Below are 8,556 nucleotides of genomic sequence, written 5' to 3'. Positions count from 1 at the left end.
TTTTAGAGACCTTCATTGGCACTACATCACAAATTCATTCCTCTTTAAAAAGGAATAACAAAATGTTCACCTTGGGTATTGTAGGAGCTCAAACATCCCAGATTGTTGGGTTATAGATGAGGCATGGTTGGTGTTAGCACATATTTTTACAAAATATTTATGCTATTTGGAGGCCTTTTTTATTTTATCATATGAGCATTTATTGTTGGTTTGTATGTGCAAGAACTTTATTAGCACGTGTAAAGTTCTCTAAAAAGATTAGTTGTTTCAGGAGTATCAAGGTATCACTTGGGCACACTAAGGGCATGCACTAAGTATAGACTGCACAAGAAATCCATTATGGAAATGTTTGTTAGTAGAGAAGTCATTATGGTATGATCTAGGATTGTCTTATAGTATGTATCAGACCCTATGGGAAAAGTTGGGATCACCAATATTCAGGATGGATGGCTCATTTGTGCTGGATTGCAAAATTTCAATTATCGATATAAGCAATCCTGACGAAACAGCATTGGCAAGCAAAAGAAGGATTATCGGCATGACTTATACCAATAAAACAAAAGGCGGATGCATCGGAGCGCTTAAAAAATACTCAACATGGTGTGCGCTCTTGAAAAAGTCATACCATCGAGATAGCTTGTTCCGATGAAGCAGAAGGCGGTTGTTTTATATCGGCTTATCGACAAAACATAGAAATTGTTATATCGATAACCTATGAAGCCATCGGTGTAACTTGTGACGATAAGGAAAAGCGGATCATGGACTTATAGTATCGAAAGATCGAAAGTAATGAGAAAAGTCTATCCCGATACCCGATGACTGAAGAATCAGAGGGCGAAACTATCGATATCACTATACCGATAAAACAGACTCGGAGGTATAAAGCATAAAAGTGCATCGGAGACTTATCAGGACTTCGGGAGGAATAGAAAAAGGCTATTTCGACCCCCGATGAAGATAGAAGTGCCTGCGGGGATATCGGTGTAGACTATACCGATAAAGTAAACATTAAGTGAGGACTCATCGAGACATCGGAAGAAGAAATTTTATGCTATGACGAGTCCTGATAGGATTGTTAAGGCAGATGGTGAGTTGCTAGGAGTTCTTCAAGGTGAGTTATGCCAATAACGCGAGGGACTTAGTCAGAATGCGGATTGGTATATTGAGATCATCGGGACATCAGAGTGACATAAAATGAAATATGTCGATACCTGATGGGTTAAGTAAAAGAAAACCGAAGGCGAAGGCATCGAGGAGAGTTATGCAGATGGAGCATTAAAACAAAAAGCATAGCCGAAACTGAAGGAGTGCTCATCAAGATAAAGTAAACCATCGGGACAGGAGAAAAATTGCTATCCCGAGACCCGATAGGTTGGTCAGGATAGCTTGTGCCGATCAAAAGGTGAAAAGCGGTAAAGTCATAACAAACAACGCCAAACAATTGAATCATCAAGAAAAGTCTCGCCGATTAGCCGTTGGAGGTCTTGATGTGAAAAACTGACATAATGGCTTCAATTAAATGCATATATTGAGTAGGTTTGTCGCCACACGAAGTAAATCCATCAAGATTGTGGTAATTAAGTACAAGATTGGACTCCCTGGGATATATAACCAGTGTTGCATAATAATATTTCACATAGAGCTATTGCAAAAAGATATCAGGTGTTTATTGAGAAATATTTTGAGCTGTTAAGCATAGAGTAAATAAATTTATAGAGATGGAAGGGTCAAGCTCAAAAGGGAAGTGAAAGGTTGTTGAAGTATCTAGTACCACGGCAAAAAAATCGAAGGGTAAAGTCAGTGAGGCTCGAAGAAAATTAAACCAAGATATGATAGATCAGATGGGCTCTCCAGAAGCTAGGTCACGCAGAGCTAAGGTGAATTTGCCTATTCGTGACTAGCTGGAGGACAAATATAGAGAGATTGGAGATGTACTCACAACAGTGCATGGGCACGAGTTGTTTCTTTTTCATTACCTCGGCAAGGATGAGCCTATTTCAAACCCATGGAACACCAATTTAGGTAAACTCGTGGTACCTAATGTCTTTGTAAATATTGACTTATTGAAGCTCCTGGTAAGACATTATGATGCAAACAAACGATGCATTTTGTGGCCCGATGGGACTGCTTTTGTTCACTTTTCAGTAGTTACAATTCAGGAAGTTTTTGTAGTGGATCTGGAGGCAAATGTGCCTTTATCATTTGTGGATTTGGAAGAAGAATACAGAAAAATGGATACTACATATCAGGGTTGTAACCTCACTATCCACAAAGTGGAGAAGGGGAGGCTAACAGAGGAAGATGGTCCTCCCTATGATATGACTATTTTCAAGAAGTATCTACAATATACATATATGGCTTGTGGCCATGTAGGAGGAGTTGAAGCTCTTGATGTGGCAAACATAGGACCGTTGGTTTTAGCATCAGATATCCAGAGACATGAGCCTAGAGCTTTTGATTTTGCTTCATACCTGGTTGACAGACTGCATGAAGGCTTCATGAACTTGAAAGATAATCCAAACAAGCATTTCAAGCATTATTCGTTGTTAATGCATGTTATTTTATTTTATGGGAGATTCAAGGGATTGTGGTCAGAGGGTTTGAATGTAAATACAGTAGGGAAGAATGGACAGGATCAACCAGTGCAAATGTGGGTTTCTTTCTAGGATTATAGATATGTGAATTCTCATTACCTCAAATTTGAGGAATTCTTTGTTAAACCAATTTTCTTACTCTTTGGTGAGCCTCTACAGGGATAATTTTCTGAGGATGTCAAGAAGTTTTGTAGGCCTCACGAGCACAAAAATCCAAAGGTTAATCACAATTGGGGTGATTGGTACTCATGCCAAAACTTCACTTTTGTTCGATGCTACGAATTTGAAGGTTATCCCTATATGTTACCAAAGCCTGCACCAGACATGATTGCTTTTTCAAAAATTGTGAGGCAATTAAGTGTCTCTAATGCCAAGCATTTTGGAGGTGCACACAAGCAAGCCTTCCTCCCTGGTACACTTCATTTCCAAGATTTTAAAGTTGTATCTACTAGAGCAAATGAAGTTATTAACAGGAAGCTGGTGGATGAATACAACCTGTTCGAGCACATATCTAGAACGCATTATGATCCTAAGGGTTACATCCATACAAGTAGGAAAAGGCAAGAGTTGGGAGATTATTTTCATCAGAAGGATGAATTTGAAGACATGTGTAGAAATAAGGAGGTGGAACAACTTGCGGATGTTATGGAGACCCTAGAGAAGAAACTAGAGGAGAGAAGGCAGAGAGTAGAAAACATGGAGGAAGAACCAGCCCAAAGTGATTTAGGGGAGAACGAAGTAGTTTCCAAGCTCCGAGCACTTGAGAAAGATAAGGATCCAGAAGCACAGGATAAGCTCATCATCGCACTGAGGCAGAAACAAATGAAAGAATGACAAAGCATGTTTCTTTTGTATCAGATGATCAATTCATAAAGTCTAAGGAGTTCAAATCATTCCTGTACCATTTCAAGGGTAAGAAATTAAGGGAAGCAGTGCCAAATATTACCCCTGAGAATGAGGCAAAAATGAAGAAGAGGTTGAAGGAAGATATCAATACAAAAGTTGAGACCATGACCCCACAAAAGGGGAGGCAACTACTAGTAGAGGCTGGAATAATTGTGTATCCAAGTTGGGACCTGAGTGCCTTGTTTATCTTTGATTCTTTGCTGCACTCGGACAATAAGGACATGAAATTGAATATCCAAGGAGTAAAAGATATTTTTATTGGATCAAGGTATGATCCAAATGAGGAAGAAATGTTGTTGTGGGCCTTATACCCTCCACATAAGAGGCCAAAAATCATAGATGTGGATAAAGCTTTTGGTCACATGATAACCCTGAAAGTTGGAGAGGTAGATCCTATGGTCACGACTAACATAGGTATTGATATTTCAAAATTCAACAAGGCCTAGATGAAACATGAGATATCAGAGAAGAATAAATAGAAGGCCTTATATGAAGAAACCCTTAAGAGGAGTGGGCATCCAATCTCTCAAATTACTGATTCGGGAGGTCAATGGAAGAATTTTTTTGAAAAATTAGCTTATGAGCATACTAAGTTGAAGAGGGAGATAAAGAGCATTAGGGTTGACACTGCTTGTGTTTTGCTGAGTAAAAGATATGACAATATGGAGAAGGCGTTGGACGAGTTCTGGGAAGTATATTAGAGGAACATGGACAATATGGTCTCAAACACCAGAATTCTAGATAGACTTAACTTGTTGCTACAAGATGCATCGACCAGGGAAAAAGTGAAGAAGAAGGTTCAGGGTTTGCTCGTCACACATGATGAATTCACAAAGGAATTGAAATCTGAATTCGATGAGTGCTAGCAAATTGTTCAGTGTGGGGTTCCCCGTTTGGTAGACGATGCATGGGTAATTAAAGATAAGACCATATGGCTTTCTGAGTGTAAGTCTTTACTTAGTGCAGCCCAAGCCATTGCCAAAACATATATTCTTCATATGAATGACATGACCGACCAGTTCGAGAACTTTTACATGATCGAGAACACAGCCAGGGATGCGATCTTCAACGCTACGACCTACAAGGATGCAGACTATTTGCGACATATTCAGAAGTGTGGACAACGACTAGATCGAAAGTCTTAGTTCATTGTTTCAATTTTTGTAATGTAATTGATGATTTAGTTAAGCTGTTTAGTTGTTGTTCAGTTAGTTGTTAGGATAATGGAAGGGTGTGTCCTTCCATTCATATCTCATACTATATATAATTATAATGAGTCATTTTGTATGTAAAGGCATCTAGTATTCAAAAAAAACGTACTGTCTGGCAGGACTGCAAGTTATATGTATTAGGGAGGTCTATAGAACAAAGAGGTATTTTTTTATGCAAACAAACTGTAATGGAGTATTTTCAAGTGCAACTTGCATATGCAATCATCTTTTAAAGATTAATATATGAAGGTTCATTGTTTCTTTTCCTAAGTATTGTGCATACTTTTGTGTTGATGATTTATTTTGTCCTCTTGATAAACCTATCATATGATTTGCTATAATGCGCCATCACATGCTATTACATTAAACGTGAGATTGGGTTCTTCGTTGTTGTGTAACACATACTAAAACCTTCATAGTTGATGATTAATATTGTCTCGGGAGTTGATAGGATTTTTTGTCCACAAAGTGTCATAAATACCCCTGGATAGAGGCACTGGTCTGCTATTTATCTTTTAAGGTTTTGGTTGGTCATGCGTTCAAGGTCCTTGATAGAGAAACATTCTCCCTCAATTCTATATGAACTAATCTTTACATATTTCTTTTAAGTCCTGAAAGCATTCTCATTCTCAAAATACTATTATAATCATTTTCATTTCTTTTCAAAGGCATTTACTTAAAGCACATAATAAAGCATAAACTACAAAACAACAATTTGCCAGTTTTTGTAATTTGCTAAAAGGCTTAAATCCACTTTAAACAAACTCTTTTGTGCTTGAGAGGAAGAGGTATACCCACCTAGGTTCAATGGAGCCTTAAGTGCAGAGGGATTTGGTCTTCGACCATCCCTGTTCATTGGCCAAGGCTGGTTGGATTAGTTGAGGATTTGGCAAACCCTTACGTTTTCCAATCTATGGTTTTGGGAACCAACAGTTGGTAGATTCAATCTCAATAATTTTTTAACAGATTAATTCTTCATATTACTATCATGGATCATAAAATCTAGTGGCTACCCTTTTACCCACATTTGGGACCGCAATAGACAGTTTGCTTAAACTTCCTTAGAAAACTTAGCCATATAATTTATTAGAATATGATGAAATGTGACACCACTAAAGAGGTCACACATAGCAAAGGAAATCACATAGGTCATGTATGACTAGTCATACAAGTATCCTTGAGTTCACATGAGTTAAAATACATATCTAGTTATCAAATTATATTAAACCATGACCTAATAATTGGAAACCTTTGAAGAGTAACACCTTATCCTATGGGATAGGCTCACCATATTGGTAGATTAATATTGAACTAGGTACGTATAAAGAGAAAAAAAAAAGAGCTTAGAGGCATTGAGGTCATTATATGATACCAATGATAAAATGGTCAATACATAAAAAAAAATATAAAATATAGAAACATATATAATTGAAAATGATAGTAAAATGAAAATATTTCTACTTTCTCTTAAATGACATGAAAATTTACATGTCAAAACATGCATAGATGGTACTAAGTTGTCTTGAGACATGGAAAAGTCCAACTTATAAATTGAAGATGAAATGGAGTTATAATAAAGAATGTTTGACCCCTTCTAATGTATTTGGCAATACTTAATATTCTAATGTATAGTTTTGGTAATAATACCAAGCCTAGTTCACCTCGTACGAAAAGTAATATTATAAGAAAGCATAAAAACTACCTAAGCCATGAGACTTTAAAAGTTGTTATTATTAATGTATTTATTCAACTATGAACTATGTATTTAGTCTACATCAAAATGTTTTTCTAACTTTGATTTTGTATTTGATCTAGACTAAATATATGTGTGAGAGACTTAAACTATGACTGTGGATTATAATTTATAAGGGTGTTTATGAACTAAGTGTTGAATCTTAGGAGTACATGAGTATAAGTGTGTTTATAGGTTAAGTAGTTATTCAAAAATGTCTAAATAATTTGATTTAAACTAATGTATGTAAATTGAAAATTCAATCTCATGTTTAATTTTTATATATTTAATATTTGTAATGTTTATTAATGATCGAACAAGTAAATGCTAGAAAAGGATTTAAAAGCAAAAGAGGTACTAATAGTTAACAAAGATGAGTTTTTATCGCTCAATGAGGATTAAGCATGCTTATTGCATGCAATTTAAGCATTTCCAATGGTCACTTACTAGAAGTTCTTCAAGCTTTTATTTATTAGCTAAAAAGGCTCTTTACTTACTTGAAGAATGCTCAACACTTCCTATTTTAACTTGAGTCTCGTGGATTCAATGATGAATAATAGTACTACAATGACAAAATTTATTATAATAGAGATCAAATTTTGTAAGAATCATATTCTCGTGCAATATTGAGACTTTTTTCTATTGATTTAATGAACTTTTTTTATTGTTTCACATGCACATTGGGATGCGATTCATGAGAGAATTAGCGATAGCTCATGATAAGATTTTGGTGATAGATACTATGTTCTTCAGTATAGACATTATATTTAAAATATACTAGGGTGTTCTTTATAGATTTTATTTTAGTAATCAAGTGTAATAGCAATCCAAATATTCTTCAAAAATTTAATACAAGATACTTTATATCACACCTTTATTAGTTTATAAACCCTAGTTTAAACAATAACACAAAACAAACCCTAATTAAAACCTAAATACATTTGAGAAACAAAAAATAGAAAATATGACAAAGGAGAGGAGTGATTGACAACAGACGCTGGTGGGAGGAGGTGGCAAGGTGCTGGGGTGGTGCAAAATTGGGTACCCATTATTATGTTTCCTTCTTCATTGCCATTAGGTGAAAATGAAATCCCAGGTTTTTTAAAAATAGACAGTTCTACCAAATGGGTACTCATTATTTACAAAATAGGTGCCTATTTTTCTAGTAACAAATACTCATTTTGTATATAATGGGTACATGTTACTTAAAGAATGGGTTGACATTTTTTAAAAAATGGGTACCTATTCTGATTTTAACCTCGAGATCATGAACCATAACAGATACTTGTTATTTACAAAATGGGCACCTATTTCTATCAACATTTTCCTAAGGCAAAAAAATTTCCCTTAATGGGGGCTTAACTTCTTGTGAGTGTCCCTTAATTGGGTAGAAAACTCTGATGCTTCACATGTCTCTAATACTTGGTCTTAAATGTTTTTATATTGCCTCATAAGCTATGTAGAAGCTCTAGAGCTTTCTTACATCCATAGATTGATTGAAAATTATCATGACCAACATCTCCCTTTATAAATGTGTGGAAGACACTACAATACATCTCATAGAATTTTTTTTTTTGTGCCTAAATCACTATAATATATCATCAAATTAGCTCAAGAGGCTCAAAAATCAATTTTCTATTAAATTTGGATGCCTATAGCACCCTTTATCTCCACCAACCAGTCGCAAATGTTTGATCATTTAGTTTATCATTGGATTCCTCAACCACTTTTCATTTGCCAGTTTTAATAACCTCTATCAATTAGCATATAACAACTTAGCTCCATTAGTTTACGTGCAGTTGGCACTTACACCACCAAGATGCACTAACTCTACAACCACTACATTCTTGCAATTGATACATGAACCCACTCTACACTTACAACCTTAAGGCCCACCTTTACTATTAGCCAACCAAATGGAACCACTAAGGGAATCTTTAACTTGAGGGGCATCTAATGACCTCTAAGGTTGTTGGTCCCTTTTAGCAAACCTTACTCTCTCTCCTACATAAATTGCCAACGATCCACCAACATGGATACTTGTTTACCCTACAACGACCATCCATTTAATTATTTCCCAAATGCTTACTTTATCACTTTCCATGATCGATGA

The sequence above is a fragment of the Cryptomeria japonica genome, chromosome 3 (genome assembly GCF_030272615.1).
Source record: "Cryptomeria japonica chromosome 3, Sugi_1.0, whole genome shotgun sequence".
Taxonomy (NCBI): Eukaryota; Viridiplantae; Streptophyta; class Pinopsida; order Cupressales; family Cupressaceae; genus Cryptomeria; species Cryptomeria japonica.
The sequence above is the reverse complement of the archived record's forward strand: the minus strand, read 5'-3'. Positions refer to the sequence as shown.